General features: G+C 46.8%; 7 non-coding genes and 3 pseudogenes across 7 annotated transcripts; all 10 read right to left on the bottom strand.

The window, feature by feature from the left end:
- Positions 1–8386: 8386 nt before the first annotated feature.
- LOC122335007 lies at positions 8387–8506 on the bottom strand. The gene has a single exon (XR_006248891.1). It is a non-coding gene; the product is annotated as a 5S ribosomal RNA (ribosomal RNA).
- Positions 8507–9894: 1388 nt separating this feature from the next.
- Positions 9895–10013, bottom strand: LOC122334993. Its single transcript, XR_006248878.1, has one exon. It is a non-coding gene; the product is annotated as a 5S ribosomal RNA (ribosomal RNA).
- Positions 10014–11419: 1406 nt separating this feature from the next.
- LOC122335019 lies at positions 11420–11527 on the bottom strand (annotated as a pseudogene).
- Positions 11528–12917: 1390 nt separating this feature from the next.
- Positions 12918–13037, bottom strand: LOC122335003. Its single transcript, XR_006248887.1, has one exon. It is a non-coding gene; the product is annotated as a 5S ribosomal RNA (ribosomal RNA).
- Positions 13038–14427: 1390 nt separating this feature from the next.
- On the bottom strand, positions 14428–14545 carry LOC122335025 (annotated as a pseudogene).
- A 1402-nt stretch (positions 14546–15947) lies between these two features.
- On the bottom strand, positions 15948–16066 carry LOC122334992. The gene has a single exon (XR_006248877.1). It is a non-coding gene; the product is annotated as a 5S ribosomal RNA (ribosomal RNA).
- Positions 16067–17463: 1397 nt separating this feature from the next.
- On the bottom strand, positions 17464–17581 carry LOC122335001. Its single transcript, XR_006248885.1, has one exon. It is a non-coding gene; the product is annotated as a 5S ribosomal RNA (ribosomal RNA).
- A 1400-nt stretch (positions 17582–18981) lies between these two features.
- On the bottom strand, positions 18982–19100 carry LOC122334997. The gene has a single exon (XR_006248882.1). It is a non-coding gene; the product is annotated as a 5S ribosomal RNA (ribosomal RNA).
- Positions 19101–20502: 1402 nt separating this feature from the next.
- On the bottom strand, positions 20503–20621 carry LOC122335004. The gene has a single exon (XR_006248888.1). It is a non-coding gene; the product is annotated as a 5S ribosomal RNA (ribosomal RNA).
- A 1402-nt stretch (positions 20622–22023) lies between these two features.
- LOC122335024 lies at positions 22024–22141 on the bottom strand (annotated as a pseudogene).
- Between the last annotated feature and the right edge of the window lie 595 nt (positions 22142–22736).

Here is a 22736-nt window from a genome sequence, read left to right as displayed (position 1 = left end):
AAAGTGCATGCAGTGGAAACAGCGGAAAGCTAGTTCTAATTTGCCCAGGCAGTAGCCAATCAGGAGGTCGATCAGGAAAAACGAAACTAACGCCTTCACACTTAAGTGCTCTTAATAGCTCAGATGCAAACAATTTACAACCATTTAAAGTACAGCACAACTAAACTACACACTACAAATAAGTAGGGAAACGCAAATATTCTCTCCAAACAGAGAGAAATAATTTGAACAACACACAGCAATAGGTATAAAAGACTTACGCGCTGGTGTCCTTCTCTTCTAGCCTGAAATCGCTTCTCTCTCTGCTTGAATCTCTCCATCCACATGCTACTGTTTGAGTTTTTACCGTGGTAAAAGTGGATGACAACATTAAATTAACAAGGTATGTTGAATAACACAAATGTTCAATGCAATGCAAAGTCTCAATGCATTTAATTTCAATGCACCACAAAATCTGTGTATTTCTGATACTGTTTTTTTTCTCTGCTTGAATCTCTCCATCTACATGCCACCATTTATGTCTTTACCGTGGTAAATGTGGATGACAACATTAAATTAAGAAGGTATGTTAAATAACACAAATGTTCAATGCAATGCAAAGTCTCAATGCATTTAATTTCAATGCACCACAAAATCTGTGTATTTCTGATATTCGTCTTCTGTGTCTCTTTGTATGTTTCATCCACATGCCACTGTTTGAGTTTTTACCGTGGTAAAAGTGGATGACAACATTAAATTAAGAAGGTATGTTGAATAACCCAATTGTTCAATGCAATGCAAAGTCTCAATGCATTTAATTTCAATGCACCACAAAATCTGTGTATTTCTGATACTGGTCTTCTGTGTCTCTTTGTATGTTTCATCCACATGCCACTGTTTGAGTTTTTACAGTGGTAAAAGTAGATGACAACATTAAATTAAGAAGGTATTGTGACGAACGTCCCGAGCAGCCATCAGCGTCGCCCTGGTAAACAACGAGGAGCACATGCATGCACTCATTACAGGCTGACCGGTCTCAGCTGTCGCTCATCAGCGGGCCAGGATAAAGGCTACGCGCATGCTGTCAGTGAGCTTTGCCTCCATGACTCTTGTCCCCCGCAGAAAGCAGTGTGTAGACTGGTCAGCCGGCACCCCACGGCACGCACTTCACTCTGCACCACGAAGAAAGAGAACGAGCACCGGAGCACGCGTATCCCACGGACCGGCACTTTCACCCGTACTTCTTTTGTCATTTTTTTGCTTTCTGAATAAAATCCACCTCCGGGATTTTCACTTGAGCCCTCCTTGCTGTGTGTTTCTTCACCCCGTCACACTGGTGGAGAATGCGAGCAAGAGTGTGAAGAAACACCGGCAAGTGATCTAAATCGCTTCCTTATATATATTTTTTTTCTCTGCCCCCCTTTTAGTTTACCACGTGGTGTAGCGCTCCTCCCCCGCCATGGAGGAACTGATACAACGGCTCACTGAGGTTAGCGTCCTCCAGCAACAAATCATGGAGCACTTGGCTACTCGACAGGGCGAAGCGGAGCGGGAGCTCGCCGCCCTACGATCCGCCGCTGCCCAACAGATTCCGCTGCCGGACCCCCGAGCCCAAGCCACCAAACTGCTGCCGAAAATGTCCGCGGATGATGATCCAGAGGCGTACTTGAAAATGTTTGAGACTACAGCGAACGCAGAGGGTTGGCACCCCGAGGAGTGGGCGCGGATACTAGCCCCTCTTAATCGGGCGAGGCGCAGCGCATATTATTTCGCGCGCGTGCGAAGCGGCAGAAAGCTACCAAGAAGTGCGCCGAGAAATCCTCTCCCAACTCGGCCTCTCGCCGGTAGCCACGGCCCAACAGTTTCACAGCTGGGAGTATAACCCACGCCTTCCTGCCCGTGCGCAAGCAGCCGAGCTCACGCACCTCGCCCAACACTGGCTTCTAGACGGGTCCCCAACCACAGGTCAGGTGGTGGAGCGCGTGGTAGTGGATCGATTTTTGAGAGGCCTTACCCGCGCTCACAGACAGGGGTCAAAATGCGGAACCCAGCCACAACCAACGAGCTCGCCGAGGCAGTGGAACTGGCGGACGCGCCCAATATCGGGAGCCTGGGGGAGAGCTGCCTTTTCCCGGAGGTGGTCCAGGAGCGTGCGCGCCAGAGGCAGGTTGAGACCAGTCAGCAGGCCGGCGGTTCCCTCTCCACGTGATGAACCCATGCCAACGGAAGATCCGGCACCCCCTGCACCTGCATGGCTGGCCGGCTGCATCGTGCACCACGAGCCGCCCAAGGGGGCTCCGGAGGCCAAGGTCCAGGTGAACGGGAAATCCTTCCGGGCTCTGCTGGACTCGGGCAGCACAGTCACCCTGGTGCGCGCGAACATCCTGGCCCCCCTGCACGGAGGAGAAGAAGAAGAAACTCCTTCCCATCACCTGTGTGCACGGGGACACTCTGCAAGTTCTGGCTCAACGCGTTGATATCTCGGCCAAGCCAGGGACCTGGACAGTGCAAGTCGGGGTGGTGAAGGACCTACCAGTACCAATCTTGTTGGGAAGGGACTGGCCGGGATTTGATCACCTGCTCGCCGCCCCCACTCAGCCTGCCGACCCAGTGGGAACCGCCAACAACCACGGCCAGCCCGCGTGCCACGGACACGCCCGGCATTACTGGCGGCCTCAGACAGCGGAGAGAAGGAGAGACCCTCCCAGAGTTCTAACCTGTTTTTTGATGTGTTCCAACAGGTATCTGGGGGCTCATTCGCCAAGGCCCAAAAGGAAGACGACCGCCTTAAACACTGTTGGCCGCAAGTGCGCGTTGTAGAGGGACAGGACGTGCAGCCAAGGCCCCATCCTCTCCCACATTTTGTGGTGAAAAATGGCCTGTTGTACTGTGTCGCCCAGCGGAGGGGGGAGGAGAAGCTGCTGTTGGTTGTCCCAAAAACAAAGACTGAGGCAATATTAGAGCTGGCCCACTCCCATCCGATGGCGGACACCTTGGGCCGCCAACACGGGCGCAAAGAATTCCGGGACTGGTTTCACTGGCCAGGTCTCGATGCTGAGGTGAAATGGTTCTGCCAGGCCTGCCCGACGTGCCAGCTAACAACGACGCCGCACTCTTCCCCCAGTCATCTCATTCCGCTACCCATCATCGACGTGCCCTTCGAGCGCATCGGGATGGACCTAGTGGGGCCGTTGCCGAAGTCCGCCCGGGGACACGAACACGTGCTGGTTATCTTCGACTACGCCACCCGTTTCCCCAAGGCGGTACCCCTCCGGAAGGCCACTGCGAAGGTAATCGCCAAGGAGCTGTTCCTCCTCTTCAGCCGGGTCGGCATACCAGCCGAGATCCTGACCGATCAAGGTACCCCCTTCATGTCCCGGCTAATGGCTGACCTCTGCCGGCTGCTGCAAGTAAAACAGTTGAGGACCACGGTCTACCACCCACAGACGGACGGCCTGGTTGAGAGGTTCAACCAGACACTCAAACAGATGCTCCGAGATGTGGTGGCCGAAGACAGACGGGACTGGGACTTGATGCTGCCGTATATACTCTTCGGCATCCGGGAGGTTCCCAAGCCTCAACGGGGTTCACGCCCCTTCAAACTCCTCTTTGGCCGACAGCCTCGGGGCCTCCTGGACGTCGCCAAGGAGGCCTGGGAGCAGCAGCCGGCAGCCCATCGTACCGTTGTGGAGCACGTCAAGGAGATGAGGGACCGGATAGACCGCGTCATGCCATTAGTCCGGGACCACCTGTGTAAAGCTCAACAGGCCCAACAACGAGACTACAACCGGGCAGCCCAACCACGGGAATTCCAGCCTGGTGACAAGGTCTTGGTCCTCGTTCTTACGGCAGCCTGTAAGTTCCTGGCGACGTGGCAGGGGCCCTACACGGTAATGGAAAAACTCGGCCCCGTTACGTACCGAATACACCAGCCCGACCGTCGATGAGCCGACCAGATCTACCACGTCAACCTCCTCAAGAGGTGGAGAGGGAACGAGGGGCCAAGTCTCCGGCCTTGCGACTACCGGTCCCGTGGTTGTTGACACCAACCCCCATCTTTCGGCTGCCCAGAAGGGGGAGCTCCAGCACCTGGTCGGTCAGTTCTCGGACGCTTCTGCAACGATTTCCGCCGGTTGAACGAGGTCTCCGAGTTTGACGGGTACCCCATGCCCCGTGTGGACGAGTTGTTGGACTGACTGGGAAGGGCCCGGTACATCTCTACACTTGACCTGACAAAAGGCTACTGGCAGGTACCCCTCTCTAAGTCCTCAAGACCTAAAACTGCATTTTCTTCGGACTTCACGGGGCCCCCGCAACCTTCCAGCATATGATGGACGTTGTCCTCCCTCCCCATCAGAGCTACGCCGCGGCCTATCTGGACGACGTTGTCATCCACTCGGAGACCTGGGAGGACCACCTAGAGCGCTTGCGGAGGGTGCTGTCTGAACTCCGGAGGGCTGGGCTCACAGCCAACCCCAGGAAATGTCACCTGGCACTGTCTGAAGCAAGGTACCTGGGTTACCAAGTCGGGAGGGGCCTTATCCGGCACCAGGAAGACAAGGTGGAAGCGGTCAAGAATGCCCCGAGGCCCCTCACCAAAACCCAGGTACGAGCCTTTCTGGGGTTGGCGGGCTACTATCGTTGTTTTATCCCCAACTTCTCCTCTTTAGCCGCCTCCCTGACGGACCTAACCAGGAAGGGCAGCGGAGAAGATAAAGTGGACACCGAGACCGAGAGGCGTTCGGGAAGATCGAGAAGGCGCTAACATCGGAACCGGTCCTTCGAGTGCGGATTTCAGCTGCCCCTTTCTGTTACAGACGGATGCCTCCGTCACGGGGTTGGGGCAGTTCTCTCCCAAATCCGGGAGGCGAGGAGCATCCAGTCTTATACATCAGTCGAAGCTGTCCCCAGCCGAGAGAAACTACGCGGGCGGTAGAAAAGGAGGCCCTGGCCGTCAAGTGGGCGTCCTGGAGCTGCGGTATTACCTCCTTGTCCGAAGTTCACCCTCCTCACCGACCCGCCCCACTGCAATGGATGGCCGGGCCAAGAAACCAACGCGAGGGGTGACCTGGTGGTTCCTAGCGCTCCAGGACTTCAACTTTGTTGTGCGTCACCGAGCTGGAGCGGCGTAACGCCAATGCGGATGAGCCCTCTCGGATCTGGGCAGCTTTCGCGGAGGTCTGTCAGGGTCACCCCGCCCACCCGGCTTCTCCCTAACGGCACGTTTCATTTTCAGGACCAGGGCGACACTTAGGGGAGTGTGTGAGCGTCGAGCAGCCATCAGCGTCGCCCTGGTAAACAACGAGGAGCACGTGCATGCACTCATGACAGGCTGACCGGTCTCAGCTGTCGCTCATCAGCGGGACAGGATAAAAGGCTACGCAGCATGCTGTCAGTGAGCTTTTGCCTCCATGAACTCTAACGCTAACTCTAACGACTCTTCTCTTGTCCCCCGCAGAAAGCAGCGTGTAGACTGGTCAGCCCGGCACCCCACGGCACGCACTTCACTCTGCACCACGAAGAAAGAGAGCGAGCACCGAACACGCGTATCCCACGGACCGGCACTTTCACCCGTACTTCTTTTGTCATTTTTGCTTTCTGGAATAAAATCCACCCTCCGGGATTTTCACTTGAGCCCTCCTTGCTGTGTGTTTCTTCACCCGTCACAGTATGTTGAATAACCCAATTATTTAATGCAATGCAAAGTCGCAATGCATTTAATTTCAATGCACCACAAAATCTGTGTATTTCTGATACTGTTTTTTTTCTCTGCTTGAATCTCTCCATCTACATGCCACCGTTTATGTCTTTACCGTGGTAAATGTTGATGACAACATTAAATTAACAAGGTATGTTGAATAACACAAATGTTAAATGCAATGCAAAGTCTCAATGCATTTAATTTCAATGCACCACAAAATCTGTGTATTTCTGATACTGGTCTTCTGTGACTCTTTATATATTTCATCTACATAAAAGTGTTTGAGTTTTTACCATGGTAAAAGTGGATGACAACATTAAATTAAGAAGGTACGTTGAATAACCCAATTGTTCAATGCAATGCAAAAGTCTCAATGCATTTAATTTGAATGCACTACAAAATCAATGTATTTCTGATACTGGTCTTTTTTTGTCTGCTTGAATCTCTCCATCTACATGCCACCGTTTATGCCTTTACCATGGTAAATGTGGATGACAACCTTAAATTAAGAAGGTATGTTGAATAACCCTAATGTTCAATGCAATGCACTTGTTAATTTAATGTTGTCAAGGGTTATTAACAAGGAATGTTGAATAATCCAATTGTTCAATGCACTACAAAATCAATGTATTTCTGATACTGTTTTTTTTTGTCTGCTTGAATCTCTCCATCTACATGCCACCGTTTATGTCTTTACCATGATAAATGTGGATGAAAACCTTAAATTAAGAAGGTATGTTGAATAACCCAATTGTTCAATGCAATGCAAAGTCTCAATGCATTTAATTTCAATGCACCACAAACTCTGTGAATTTGTCATACTGGTCTTCTGTGACTCTTTATATATTTCATCTACATGCCACTGTTTGAGTTTTTACCATGGTAAAAGTGGATGACAACATTAAATTAACACGGTATTTTGAATAACCCAATTGTTCAATGCAATGCAAAATCTCAATGCATTTAATTTCAATGCACCACAAAATCTGTGTATTTCTGATACTGGCCTTCTGTGTCTCTTTCTATATTTCATTTAAATGCCTCTGTTTATGTCTTTACCGTGGTAAATGTTAGTAAGTTACTAACATTAACTGAACTAGGTAATTTCAGTAAAAAAAACCCCAAACATTCACTATAGTATAAACCAATATTTTTTCTGATTTGTATACACCATGTTCAGTTCAGTTCACTTTATCTACATACCACTGTTTGAGCCTTTACCGCGGTAAATGTGGGTTGTATAACAACATCCAACTAACAAGGCAGGTTCAGTAACCCAAATGTTTATTACGAAATAAAATACATTTTTTTATTCAAAAGCATAAAATCTGTGTATTTCTAAGATTTCTGTATTTTTTTCTACATTTCATCTACATGCCACTGTTTGAGTTTTTACCGTGGTAAAAGTGGATGACAACATTAAATTAACAAGGTATGTTGAATAACCCTAATGTTCAATGCAATGCAAAGTCTCAATGCATTTAATTTCAATGCACCACAAAATATGTGTATTTAAGATACTGTTTTTTTTTTCTCTGCTTGAATCTCTCCATCCTCATGCCACCATTTATGTCTTTACCGTGGTAAATGTGGATGACAACATTAAATTAAGAAGGTATGTTGAATAACCCAATTGTTCAAAGCAATGCAAAGTCTCAATGCATTTAATTTCAATGCACTACAAAATCAGTGTATTTCTGATACTGGTCTTCTGTGTCTTTGTTTATTTAAACGGGAGTTTTTATCGCCTTTAGCTGAAATGGAGTGATCAACGTGGTCGCTGTGCGATACTGATACCCTGTTCTCCGAACTACTAAGCGAATGAAATCAAATAAGGTCCACACATCCACTCTCCTGTAAATGGACAGTGAAAAGGTTTGTCGGTCTGACATAGAGTGTCAGTAATGTACGCGACCACGTTAAACAGTCCATTTCTGGCTAAAAAGCGATAAAAACACCCAATGACATGAACAAAGAAAGCGCCGTTCAGAGCGATCACGTGTCAAACAAACTAAAAAAAAAAAAAAAACTATATCAAGTAAAATGAAATAAAAACGGAATCAAATATTAAACAAGCGCAAACATAGACCAATTGAGTTCAACGAATCATTGATCCTGAAGACATGGATCAGCATGTTCAGGTCGTTTGATTAGGGTCAGAGCTGAAATTTACAGGAGAGTGGATGTGGTGGATCTTATTTGAGGATTCCTGACGCAGGAAAAGGCAAATGCGAATTTTGTAGTCAGGCACCCGAGAGGAAACAAATGGGGCCTAATGTCGAAGGACTTAAAGCGGCCGTGCCTAGGATTTCTTTAAACGAATAAATAATTAGCTCTTCGGTTGATTCTTGAATTTGTTTATTTATTTATTTATTTATTTTTTCCCCGGTGCAGTTTGCATTCAAGCGGTTGGACTGACAAACAAGACTGGCAACCTCTCAAGTCGAAGAGAAGGGCCCGAGTTGCAAAGGAACGTGCAGCTCTAAAGAGGTCGCTGTAGAGAGAGAGAGAAGGTCTGTCTATCGCTCCCTGGAGGAGAAAGCAAGAATGACGACGTTGAGCTGTCCTCCGTCACAGCGACGAAGCAGAAAGGCGGCACAGAGAAGGGCAAAGCAAAGCAGCAGCAAATGTAAAAGGGTAAAGGAGCGAGCAAGAACAGTCGGGCCCTGGAGAAGAGCGCTCGCTGACTGGTGAAGGAAAAGCAAAAGCTTACAGCACCTGGTATTCCCAGGCGGTCTCCCATCCAAGTACTAACCAGGCCCGCCCCTGCTTAGCTTCCGAGATCGGACGAGATCGGGCGTGCTCAGAAGTGGTATGGCCGTAAGCAAAAGTAGCCCCCAATGCGAGCTATTTAAAGAAGGCACGGCAGCAGGCCAAAGACGCACACCAGCTTTTCCCTCCACTCTTTTCATGTCTTCTGCAACTCTTCGACATTGTCTGCCGAGAAAAAGCCGCCCCACCGCAAACTTGGCGGAGCGCGGCGTTTCCGCCGTCCTCACCACGCCAAAACAACACGTCCATTTCCCCTTCTTTCACGCCTTCGTCCCTACATCAATTCCTTCCTTCCTTAATAAATCAACTCACATTAATTCAGTTGGAAGACAAACATCGCTGGCGCTGCGAGCCACACTGAGTGCAAGTAAACGCAAGTCTATTTCTCAACGATATCAAATTAATCAGGCACCTTTATTTACATTTCAACCATATCCTGTCAAAGCACTCAACGCTATACAATTCGGAGCACAGAGTGTCAGTAATGTACAACCACCACGATGAACACTCCATTTCCAGCTAAAAGCGATCAAAACACCCATCGACATGAACAAAGAAAGCGAAGCGGAGCGATCACCTGGCAAACAAACTAAAACTTCTAAAAAGTTCTTTCACACGAACAAAATTAAATAAAACCTTTCACACCTGTTTAGAAATCTAAATAAATCAATAAAAAACTCCCACTGACATGAATAAAGAAACACCGTTCGGAGTGATCACGTGTCAAACAAACTAAAAGTAAAAAAAAAAAACTAAAAACTACAACAAGTAAAATGAAATAAAAACAGAATCAATTATTAAACAATGCAAACATAGACCAATTGAGTTCAGCGAATCATTGATCCTGAAGACATGGATCAGCATGTTCAGGTCGTTTGATTAGGGTCAGAGCTGAAATTTACAGGAGAGTGGATGTGGTGGATCTTATTTGAGGATTCCTGACGCGGGAAAAGGCAAATCACGGATTTTGTAGTCAGGCACCGAGAGAAACAAATGGGGGCCTAACGTCGAGAAGGACTTAAAGCGGCCGTGCCTAGGATTTCTTTAAACGAATAAATAATTAGCTCTTGGTTGATTCTTGAATTTCTTAAATCATTTGTTTATTTATTTATTTTTTCCCCGGTGCAGTTTGCATTCAAGCGGTTGGACTGACAAGCAAGACTGGCAACCTCTCAAGTCGAAGAGAAGGGCCCGAGTTGCAAAAGAACGTGCAGCTCTAAAGAGGTCGCTGTAGAGAGAGAGAGAGAAGGTCTGTCTATCGCTCCCTGGAGGAGAAAGCAAGAATGACGACGTTGAGCTGTCCTCCGTCACAGCGACGAAGCAGAAAGGCGGCACAGAGAAGGGCAAAGCAAAGCAGCAGCAAATGTAAAAGGGTAAAGGAGCGAGCAAGAACAGTCGGGCCCTGGAGAAGAGCGCTCGCTGACTGGTGAAGGAAAAGCAAAAGCTTACAGCACCTGGTATTCCCAGGCGGTCTCCCATCCAAGTACTAACCAGGCCCGCCCCTGCTTAGCTTCCGAGATCGGACGAGATCGGGCGTGCTCAGGGTGGTATGGCCGTAAGCAAAAGTGGCCCCCGAATGCGAGCTATTTAAAGAAGGCACCGGCAGCAGGCCAAAGACGCACACCAGCTTTTCCACTCCACTCTTTTCATGTCTTCTGCAACTCTTCGACATTGTCTGCCCGAGAAAAAGCCGCCCCACCGGCAAACTTGGCGGGCGCGGCGTTTTCGCCGCCCCTCACCACGCCAAAACAACACGTCCATTTCCCCTTCTTTTCACGCCTTCGTCCCTACATCAATTCCTTCCTTCCTTAATAAATCAACTCACATTAATTCAGTTGGAAGACAAACATCGCTGGACGCTGCGAGCCACACTGAGTGCAAGTAAGCGCAAGTCTATTTCTCAACGATATCAAATTAATCAGGCACCTTTATTTACATTTCAACCATATCCTGTCAAAGCACTCAACGCTATACAATTCGGAGCACAGAGTGTCAGTAATGTACAACCACCACGATGAACACTCCATTTCCAGCTAAAGGCGATCAAAACACCCATCGACATGAACAAAGAAACGGCGTTCGGAGCGATCAACTGGCAAACAAACTAAAACTTCTAAAAAGTTCTTTCACACGAACAAAATTAAATAAAACCTTTCACACCTGTTTAGAAATCGTAAAAACTAAATAAATCAATAAAAACTCCCACTGACATGAATAAAGAAACACCGTTAGGAGTGATCACGTATCAAACAAACTAAAAGTAAAAAAAAACTAAAAACTACAACAAGTAAAATGAAGAAAAAAAACGGAATCAATTATTAAACAATGCAAACATAGACCAATTGAGTTCAACGAATCATTGATCCTGAAGACATGGATCAGCATGTTCAGGTCGTTTGATTAGGGTCAGAGCTGAAATTTACAGGAGAGTGGATGTGGTGGATCTTATTTGAGGATTCCTAACAGCGCGGGAAAAGGCAAATCACGGATTTTGTAGTCAGGCACCCCGAGAGGAAACAAATGGGGCCTAACGTCGAAGGACTTAAAGCGGCCGTGCCTAGGATTTCTTTAAACGAATAAATAATTAGCTCTTCGGTTGATTCTTGAATTTCTTAAATTATTTGTTTATTTATTTATTTTTTCCCCGGTGCAGTTTGCATTCAAGCGGTTGGACTGACAAGCAAGACTGGCAACCTCTCAAGTCGAAGAGAAGGGCCCGAGTTGCAAAAGAACGTGCAGCTCTAAAGAGGTCGCTGTAGAGAGAGAGAGAGAAGGTCTGTCTATCGCTCCCTGGAGGAGAAAGCAAGAATGACGACGTTGAGCTGTCCTCCGTCACAGCGACGAAGCAGAAAGGCGGCACAGAGAAGGGCAAAGCAAAGCAGCAGCAAATGTAAAAGGGTAAAGGAGCGAGCAAGAACAGTCGGGCCCTGGAGAAGAGCGCTCGCTGACTGGTGAAGGAAAAGCAAAAGCTTACAGCACCTGTATTCCCAGGCGGTCTCCCATCCAAGTACTAACCAGGCCCGCCCCTGCTTAGCTTCCGAGATCGGGCGTGCTCAGGGTGGTATGGCCGTAAGCTAAAGCGGTCCCCGAATGCGAGCTATTTAAAGAAGGCACCGGCAGCAGGCCAAAGACGCACACCAGCTTTTCCCTCCCTCTTTTCATGTCTTCTGCAACTCTTGACATTGTCTGCCCGAGAAAAAGCCGCCCCACGGCAAACTTGGCGGGCGCTGGCGTTTCGCCGTCCCTCACCACGCCAAAACAACACGTCCATTTCCCCTTCTTTTCACGCCTTCGTCCCTACATCAATTCCTTCCTTCCTTAATAAATCAACTCACATTAATTCAGTTGGAAGACAAACATCGCTGACGCTGCGAGCCACACTGAGTGCAAGTAAGCGCAAGTCTATTTCTCAACGATATCAAATTAATCAGGCACCTTTATTTACATTTCAACCATATCCTGTCAAAGCACTCAACGCTATACAATTCGGAGCACAGAGTGTCAGTAATGTACAACCACCACGATGAACACTCCATTTCCAGCTAAAGGCGATCAAAACACCCATCGACATGAACAAAGAAACGGCGTTCGGAGCGATCACCTGGCAAACAAACTAAAACTTCTAAAAGTTCTTTCACACGAACAAAATTAAATAAAACCTTTCACACCTGTTTAGAAATCGTAAAAACTAAATAAATCAATAAAAACTCCCACTGACATGAATAAAGAAACACCGTTCGGAGTGATCACGTGTCAAACAAACTAAAAGTAAAAAAAAAACTAAAAACTACAACAAGTAAAATGAAATAAAAACGGAATCAATTATTAAACAATGCAAACATAGACCAATTGAGTTCAACGAATCATTGATCCTGAAGACATGGATCAGCATGTTCAGGTCGTTTGATTAGGGTCAGAGCTGAAATTTACAGGAGAGTGGATGTGGTGGATCTTATTTGAGGATTCCTGGCGCGGGAAAAGGCAAATCGGATTTTGTAGTCAGGCACCCGAGAGGAAACAAATGGGGGCCCTAACGTCGAAGGACTTAAAGCGGCCGTGCCTGAGATTTCTTTAAGCGAATAAATAATTAGCTCTTCGGTTGATTCTTGAATTTCTTAAATCATTTGTTTATTTATTTATTTTTTCCCCGGTGCAGTTTGCATTCAAGCGGTTGGACTGACAAGCAAGACTGGCAACCTCTCAAGTCGAAAGAAGGGCCCGAGTTGCAAAGAACGTGCAGCTCTAAAGAGTCGCTGTAGAGAGAGAGAGAAAGGTCTGTCTATCGCTCCCTGGAGGAGAAAGCAAGAATGACGACGTTGAGCTGTCCTCCGTCACAGCGACGAAGCAGAAAGGCGGCACAGAGAAGGGCAAAGCAAAGCAGCAGCAAATGTAAAAGGGTAAAGGAGCGAGCAAGAACAGTCGGGCCCTGGAGAAGAGCGCTCGCTGACTGGTGAAGGAAAAGCAAAGCTTACAGCACCTGGTATTCCCAGGCGGTCTCCCATCCAAGTACTAACCAGGCCCGCCCCTGCTTAGCTTCCGAGATCGGACGAGATCGGGCGTGCTCAGGGGTGGTATGGCCGTAAGCAAAAGCGCCCCCGAATGCGAGCTATTTAAAGAAGGCACCGGCAGCAGGCCAAAGACGCACACCAGCTTTTCCCTCCACTCTTTTCATGTCTTCTGCAACTCTTCGACATTGTCTGCCGAGAAAAAGCGCCCCCCGGCAAACTTGGCGGGCGCGGCGTTTCCGCCGTCCTCACCACGCCAAAACAACACGTCCATTTCCCCTTCTTTTCACGCCGTCCCTACATCAATTCCTTCCTTCCTTAATAAATCAACTCACATTAATTCAGTTGGAAGACAAACATCGCTGGCGCTCACAGAGCCACACTGAGTGCAAGTAAGCGCAAGTCTATTTCTCAACGATATCAAATTAATCAGGCACCTTTATTTACATTTCAACCATATCCTGTCAAAGCACTCAAGCGCTATACAATTCGGAGCACAGAGTGTCAGTAATGTACAACCACCACGATGAACACTCCATTTCCAGCTAAAGCGATCAAAACACCCATCGACATGAACAAAGAAAGCGGCGTTCGAGGCGATCAACTGGCAAACAAACTAAAACTTCTAAAAGTTCTTTCACACGAACAAAATTAAATAAAACCTTTCACACCTGTTTAGAAATCGTAAAAACTAAATAAATCAATAAAAACTCCCACTGACATGAATAAAGAAACACCGTTCGGAGTGATCACGTGTCAAACAAACTAAAAGTTAAAAAAAACTAAAAACTACAACAAGTAAAATGAAATAAAGCGGAATCAATTATTAAACAATGCAAACATAGACCAATTGAGTTCAACGAATCATTGATCCTGAAGACATGGATCAGCATGTTCAGGTCGTTTGATTAGGTCAGAGCTGAAATTTACAGGAGAGTGGATGTGGTGGATCTTATTTGAGGATTCCTGGCGCGGAAAAGGCAAATACGGATTTTGTAGTCAGGCACCCGAGAGGAAACAAATGGGGGCCTAACGTCGAAGGACTTAAAGCGGCCGTGCCTAGAGATTTCTTTAAACGAATAAATAATTAGCTCTTCGGTTGATTCTTGAATTTCTTAAATCATTTGTTTATTTATTTATTTTTTCCCGGTGCAGTTTGCATTCAAGCGGTTGGACTGACAAGCAAGACTGGCAACCTCTCAAGTCGAAGAAGAAGGGCCCGAGTTGCAAAAGAACGTGCAGCTCTAAAGAGGTCGCTGTAGAGAGAGAGAGAAGGTCTGTCTACTCGCTCCCTGGAGGAGAAAGCAAGAATGACGACGTTGAGCTGTCCTCCGTCACAGCAGCAGAAGCAGAAAGGCGGCACAGAGAAGGGCAAAGCAAAGCAGCAGCAAATGTAAAAGGGTAAAGGAGCGAGCAAGAACAGTCGGGCCCCTGGAGAAGAGCGCTCGCTGACTGGTGAAGGAAAAGCAAAGCTTACCGCACCTGGTATTCCCAGGCGGTCTCCCATCCAAGTACTAACCAGGCCCGCCCCTGCTTAGCTTCCGAGATCAAACGAGATCGGGCGTGCTCAGGTGGTATGGTATGAAGCGAAAGCGGTCCCCGAATCGCGAGCTATTTAAAGAAGGCACCGGCAGCAGGCCAAAGACGCACACCAGCTTTTCCACTCCACTCTTTTCATGTCTTCTGCAACTCTTCGACATTGTCTGCCGAGAAAAAGCCGCCCACCGGCAAACTTGGCGGAGCGGCGTTTCCGCCGCCCTCACCACGCCAAAACAACACGTCCATTTCCCCTTCTTTTTCACGCCTTCGTCCCTACATCAATTCCTTCCTTCCTTAATAAATCAACTCACATTAATTCAGTTGGAAGACAAACATACGCTGACGCTGCGAGCCACACTGAGTGCAAGTAAGCGCAAGTCTATTTCTCAACGATATCAAATTAATCAGGCACCTTTATTTACATTTCAACCATATCCTGTCAAAGCACTCAACGCTATACAATTCGGAGCACAGAGTGTCAGTAATGTACAACCACCACGATGAACACTCCATTTCCAGCTAAAAGCGATCAAAACACCCATCGACATGAACAAAGAAGCGGCGTTGGAGCGATCACCTGGCAAACAAACTAAAACTTCTAAAAGTTCTTTCACACGAACAAAATTAAATAAAACCTTTCACACCTGTTTAGAAATCGTAAAAACTAAATAAATCAATAAAAAACTCCCACTGACATGAATAAAGAAACACCGTTCGGAGTGATCACGTGTCAAACAAACTAAAAGTTTAAAAAAAACTAAAAACTACAACAAGTAAAATTAAATAAAAACGGAATCAATTATTAAACAATGCAAACATAGACCAATTGAGTTCAACGAATCATTGATCCTGAAGACATGGATCAGCATGTTCAGGTCGTTTGATTAGGGTCAGAGCTGAAATTTACAGGAGAGTGGATGTGGTGGATCTTATTTGAGGATTCCTGACGCCGGAAAAGGCAAATACGGATTTTGTAGTCAGGCACCCCGAGAGGAAACAAATGGGGGCCTAACGTCGAGAAGGACTTAAAGCGGCCGTGCCTAGGATTTCTTTAAACGAATAAATAATTAGCTCTTCGGTTGATTCTTGAATTTCTTAAATCATTTGTTTATTTGTTTATTTTTTCCCGGTGCAGTTTGCATTCAAGCGGTTGGACTGACAAACAAGACTGGCAACCTCTCAAGTCGAAGAGAAGGGCCCGAGTTGCAAAGGAACGTGCAGCTCTAAAGAGGTCGCTGTAGAGAGAGAGAGAGAGAAGGTCTGTCTATCGCTCCCTGGAGGAGAAAGCAAGAATGACGACGTTGAGCTGTCCTCCGTCACAGCGGCGAAGCAGAAAGGCGGCACAGAGAAGGGCAAAGCAAAGCAGCAGCAAATGTAAAAGGGTAAAGGAGCGAGCAAGAACAGTCGGGCCCTGGAGAAGAGCGCTCGCTGACTGGTGAAGGAAAAGCAAAAGCTTACAGCACCTGGTATTCCCAGGCGGTCTCCCATCCAAGTACTAACCAGGCCCGCCCCTGCTTAGCTTCCGAGATCGGACGAGATCGGGCGTGCTCAGGGTGGTATGGCCGTAAGCGAAAGCGGTTCCCGAATGCGAGCTATTTAAAGAAGGCACCGGCAGCAGGCCAAAGACACACACCAGCTTTTCCACTCCACTCTTTTCATGTCTTCTGCAACTCTTCGACATTGTCTGCCCGAGAAAAAGCCGCCCCACCGGCAAACTTGGCCGGAGCGCGGCGTTTCCGCCGTCCCTCACCACGCCAAAACAACACGTCCATTTCCCCTTCTTTTTCACGCCTTCGTCCCTACATCAATTCCTTCCTTCCTTAATAAATCAACTCACATTAATTCAGTTGGAAGACAAACATCGCTGACGCTGCGAGCCACACTGAGTGCAAGTAAACGCAAGTCTATTTCTCAACGATATCAAATTAATCAGGCACCTTTATTTACATTTCAACCATATCCTGTCAAAGCACTCAACGCTATACAATTCGGAGCACAGAGTGTCAGTAATGTACAACCACCACGATGAACACTCCATTTCCAGCTAAAGGCGATCAAAACACCCATCGACATGAACAAAGAAAGCGGCGTTGGAGCGATCACCTGGCAAACAAACTAAAACTTCTAAAAAGTTCTTTCACACGAACAAAATTAAATAAAACCTTTCACACCTGTTTAGAAATCGTAAAAACTAAATAAATCAATAAAAACTCCCACTGACATGAATAAAGAAACACCGTTCGAGAGTGATCACGTGTCAAACAAACTAAAAGTTTAAAAAAACTAAAAACTACAACAAGTAAAATTAAATAAAACGGAATCAATTATTAAACAATGCAAACATAGACCAATTGAGTTCAACGAATCATTGATCCTGAAGACATGGATCAGCATGTTCAGGTCGTTTGATTAGGGTCAGAGCTGAAATTTACAGGAGAGTGGATGTGGTGGATCTTATTTGAGGATTCCTGACGCGGAAAAGGCAAATACGGATTTTGTAGTCAGGCACCCCGAGAGGAAACAAATGGGGGCCTAACGTCGAAGGACTTAAAGCGGCCGTGCCTAGGATTTCTTTAAACGAATAAATAATTAGCTCTTCGGTTGATTCTTGAATTTCTTAAATCATTTGTTTATTTGTTTATTTTTTCCCGGTGCAGTTTGCATTCAAGCGGTTGGACTGACAAACAAGACTGGCAACCTCTCAAGTCGAAGAGAAGGGCCCGAGTTGCAAAGGAACGTGCAGCTCTAAAGAGGTCGCTGTAGAGAGAGAGAAAGGTCTGTCTATCGCTCCCTGGAGGAGAAAGCAAGAATGACGACGTTGAGCTGTCCTCCGTCACAGCGGCGAAGCAGAAAGGCGGCACAGAGAAGGGCAAAGCAAAGCAGCAGCAAATGTAAAAGGGTAAAGGAGCGAGCAAGAACAGTCGGGCCCTGGAGAAGAGCGCTCGCTGACTGGTGAAGGAAAAGCAAAGCTTACAGCACCTGGTATTCCCAGGCGGTCTCCCATCCAAGTACTAACCAGGCCCGCCCTGCTTAGCTTCCGAGATCGGACGAGATCGGGCGTGCTCAGGGTGGTATGGCCGTAAGCGAAAGCGGTTCCCGAATGCGAGCTATTTAAAGAAGGCACCGGCAGCAGGCCAAAGACACACACCAGCTTTTCCACTCCACTCTTTTCATGTCTTCTGCAACTCTTCGACATTGTCTGCCCGAGAAAAAGCGCCCCACCGGCAAACTTGGCGGAGCGCGCGCGTTTCCGCCGTCCTCACCACGCCAAAACAACACGTCCATTTCCCCTTCTTTTTCACGCCGTCCCTACATCAATTCCTTCCTTCCTTAATAAATCAACTCACATTAATTCAGTTGGAAGACAAACATCGCTGACGCTGCGAGCCACACTGAGTGCAAGTAAACGCAAGTCTATTTCTCAACGATATCAAATTAATCAGGCACCTTTATTTACATTTCAACCATATCCTGTCAAAGCACTCAACGCTATACAATTCGGAGCACAGAGTGTCAGTAATGTACAACCACCACGATGAACACTCCATTTCCAGCTAAAGGCGATCAAAACACCCATCGACATGAACAAAGAAACGGCGTTCGGAGCGATCACCTGGCAAACAAACTAAAACTTCTAAAAGTTCTTTCACACGAACAAAATTAAATAAAACCTTTCACACCTGTTTAGAAATCGTAAAAACTAAATAAATCAATAAAAAACTCCCACTGACATGAATAAAGAAACACCGTTCGGAGTGATCACGTGTCAAACAAACTAAAAGTTTAAAAAAAAACTAAAAACTACAACAAGTAAAATTAAATAAAAACGGAATCAATTATTAAACAATGCAAACATAGACCAATTGAGTTCAACGAATCATTGATCCTGAAGACATGGATCAGCATGTTCAGGTCGTTTGATTAGGGTCAGAGCTGAAATTTACAGGAGAGTGGATGTGGTGGATCTTATTTGAGGATTCCTGACGCGGAGGAAAAAGGCAAATACGGATTTTGTAGTCAGGCACCCCGAGAGGAAACAAATGGGGGCCTAACGTCGAAGGACTTAAAGCGGCCGTGCCTAGGATTTCTTTAAACGAATAAATAATTAGCTCTTCGGTTGATTCTTGAATTTCTTAAATCATTTGTTTATTTGTTTATTTTTTCCCCGGTGCAGTTTGCATTCAAGCGGTTGGACTGACAAACAAGACTGGCAACCTCTCAAGTCGAAGAGAAGGGCCCGAGTTGCAAAGGCGTGCAGCTCTAAAGAGGTCGCTGTAGAGAGAGAGAGAGAAGGTCTGTCTATCGCTCCCTGGAGGAGAAAGCAAGAATGACGACGTTGAGCTGTCCTCCGTCACAGCGGCGAAGCAGAAAGGCGGCACAGAGAAGGGCAAAGCAAAGCAGCAGCAAATGTAAAAGGGTAAAGGAGCGAGCAAGAACAGTCGGGCCCTGGAGAAGAGCGCTCGCTGACTGGTGAAGGAAAAGCAAAGCTTACAGCACCTGGTATTCCCAGGCGGTCTCCCATCCAAGTACTAACCAGGCCTGCCCCTGCTTAGCTTCCGAGATCGGACGAGATCGGGCGTGCTCAGGGTGGTATGGCCGTAAGCGAAAGCGGTCCCCGAATGCGAGCTATTTAAAGAAGGCACCGGCAGCAGGCCAAAGACGCACACCAGCTTTTCCACTCCACTCTTTTCATGTCTTCTGCAACTCTTCGACATTGTCTGCCCGAGAAAAAGCCGCCCACCGGCAAACTTGGCGGGAGCGGCGTTTCCGCCGTCCTCACCACGCCCAAAACAACACGTCCATTTCCCTTCTTTTTCACGCCTTCGTCCCTACATCAATTCCTTCCTTCCTTAATAAATCAACTCACATTAATTCAGTTGGAAGACAAACATCGCTGACGCTGCGAGCCACACTGAGTGCAAGTAAGCGCAAGTCTATTTCTCAACGATATCAAATTAATCAGGCACCTTTATTTACATTTCAACCATATCCTGTCAAAGCACTCAACGCTATACAATTCGGAGCACAGAGTGTCAGTAATGTACAACCACCACGATGAACACTCCATTTCCAGCTAAAGGCGATCAAAACACCCATCGACATGAACAAAAAGCGGCGTTCGGGGCGATCACCTGGCAAACAAACTAAAACTTCTAAAAGTTCTTTCACACGAACAAAATTAAATAAAACCTTTCACACCTGTTTAGAAATCGTAAAAACTAAATAAATCAATAAAAAACTCCCACTGACATGAATAAAGAAACACCGTTCGGAGGTGATCACGTGTCAAACAAACTAAAAGTAAAAAAAAAAAACTAAAAACTACAACAAGTAAAATGAAATAAAAACGGAATCAATTATTAAACAATGCAAACATAGACCAATTGAGTTCAACGAATCATTGATCCTGAAGACATGGATCAGCATGTTCAGGTCGTTTGATTAGGGTCAGAGCTGAAATTTACAGGAGAGTGGATGTGGTGGATCTTATTTGAGGATTCCTGACGCCGGAAAAGGCAAATACGGATTTTGTAGTCAGGCACCCCGAGAGGAAACAAATGGGGGCCTAACGTCGAAGGACTTAAAGCGGCCGTGCCTAGGATTTCTTTAAACGAATAAATAATTAGCTCTTCGGTTGATTCTTGAATTTCTTAAATCATTTGTTTATTTGTTTATTTTTTCCCCGGTGCAGTTTGCATTCAAGCGGTTGGACTGACAAACAAGACTGGCAACCTCTCAAGTCGAAGAGAAGGGCCCGAGTTGCAAAGGAACGTGCAGCTCTAAAGAGGTCGCTGTAGAGAGAGAGAGAGAAGGTCTGTCTATCGCTCCCTGGAGGAGAAAGCAAGAATGACGACGTTGAGCTGTCCTCCGTCACAGCGGCGAAGCAGAAAGGCGGCACAGAGAAGGGCAAAGCAAAGCAGCAGCAAATGTAAAAGGGTAAAGGAGCGAGCAAGAACAGTCGGGCCCTGGAGAAGAGCGCTCGCTGACTGGTGAAGGAAAAGCAAAAGCTTACAGCACCTGGTATTCCCAGGCGGTGTCCCATCCAAGTACTAACCAGGCCTGCCCCTGCTTAGCTTCCGAGATCGGACGAGATCGGGCGTGCTCAGGGTGGTATGGCCGTAAGCGAAAGCGGTCCCGAATCGCGAGCTATTTAAAGAAGGCACCGGCAGCAGGCCAAAGACACACACCAGCTTTTCCACTCCACTCTTTTCATGTCTTCTGCAACTCTTGACATTGTCTGCCGAGAAAAAGCCGCCCCACCGGCAAACTTGGCGGAGCGCGGCGTTTCCGCCGTCCTCACCACGCCAAAACAACACGTCCATTTCCCCTTCTTTTTCACGCCTTCGTCCCTACATCAATTCCTTCCTTCCTTAATAAATCAACTCACATTAATTCAGTTGGAAGACAAACATCGCTGACGCTGCTGCGAGCCACACTGAGTGCAAGTAAGCGCAAGTCTATTTCTCAACGATATCAAATTAATCAGGCACCTTTATTTACATTTCAACCATATCCTGTCAAAGCACTCAACGCTATACAATTCGGAGCACAGAGTGTCAGTAATGTACAACCACCACGATGAACACTCCATTTCCAGCTAAAAGCGATCAAAACACCCATCGACATGAACAAAGAAAGCGGCGTTCGAGCGATCACCTGGCAAACAAACTAAAACTTCTAAAAGTTCTTTCACACGAACAAAATTAAATAAAACCTTTCACACCTGTTTAGAAATCGTAAAAACTAAATAAATCAATAAAAACTCCCACTGACATGAATAAAGAAACACCGTTCGGAGTGATCACGTGTCAAACAAACTAAAAGTTTAAAAAAAACTAAAAACTACAACAAGTAAAATTAAATAAAAAGCGGAATCAATTATTAAACAATGCAAACATAGACCAATTGAGTTCAACGAATCATTGATCCTGAAGACATGGATCAGCATGTTCAGGTCGTTTGATTAGGGTCAGAGCTGAAATTTACAGGAGAGTGGATGTGGTGGATCTTATTTGAGGATTCCTGGCGCGAGAAAAGGCAAATACGGATTTTGTAGTCAGGCACCGAGAGGAAACAAATGGGGGCCTAACGTCGAGAAGGACTTAAAGCGGCCGTGCCTAAGATTTCTTTAAGCGAATAAATAATTAGCTCTTGGTTGATTCTTGAATTTCTTAAATCATTTGTTTATTTGTTTATTTTTTCCCGGTGCAGTTTGCATTCAAGCGGTTGGACTGACAAACAAGACTGGCAACCTCTCAAGTCGAAGAGAAGGGCCCGAGTTGCAAAGGAACGTGCAGCTCTAAAGAGGTCGCTGTGAGAGAGAGAGAGAGAAGGTCTGTCTATCGCTCCCTGGAGGAGAAAGCAAGAATGACGACGTTGAGCTGTCCTCCGTCACAGCGGAAGAAGCAGAAAGGCGGCACAGAGAAGGGCAAAGCAAAGCAGCAGCAAATGTAAAAGGGTAAAGGAGCGAGCAAGAACAGTCGGGCCCTGGAGAAGAGCGCTCGCTGACTGGTGAAGGAAAAGCAAAGCTTACAGCACCTGGTATTCCCAGGCGGTGTCCCATCCAAGTACTAACCAGGCCTGCCCCTGCTTAGCTTCGAGATCGGACGAGATCGGGCGTGCTCAGGGTGGTATGGCCGTAGTTTAAAGCGGTCCCCGAATCGCGAGCTATTTAAAGAAGGCACCGGCAGCAGGCCAAAGACGCACACCAGCTTTTCCACTCCACTCTTTTCATGTCTTCTGCAACTCTTCGACATTGTCTGCCCGAGAAAAAGCCGCCCCACCGGCAAACTTGGCGGGCGCGGCGTTTCGCCGTCCCTCACCACGCCAAAACAACACGTCCATTTCCCCTTCTTTTTCACGCCTTCGTCCCTACATCAATTCCTTCCTTCCTTAATAAATCAACTCACATTAATTCAGTTGGAAGACAAACATCGCTGACGCTGCGAGCCACACTGAGTGCAAGTAAGCGCAAGTCTATTTCTCAACGATATCAAATTAATCAGGCACCTTTATTTACATTTCAACCATATCCTGTCAAAGCACTCAACGCTATACAATTCGGAGCACAGAGTGTCAGTAATGTACAACCACCACGATGAACACTCCATTTCCAGCTAAAGCGATCAAAACACCCATCGACATGAACAAAGAAACGGGCGTTCGGAGCGATCACCTGGCAAACAAACTAAAACTTCTAAAAGTTCTTTCACACGAACAAAATTAAATAAAACCTTTCA

Source organism: Puntigrus tetrazona, unplaced genomic scaffold (assembly GCF_018831695.1).
Source record: "Puntigrus tetrazona isolate hp1 unplaced genomic scaffold, ASM1883169v1 S000000692, whole genome shotgun sequence".
NCBI classification, from domain to species: Eukaryota; Metazoa; Chordata; class Actinopteri; order Cypriniformes; family Cyprinidae; genus Puntigrus; species Puntigrus tetrazona.
The sequence above is the reverse complement of the archived record's forward strand: the minus strand, read 5'-3'. Positions and strand labels throughout refer to the sequence as shown.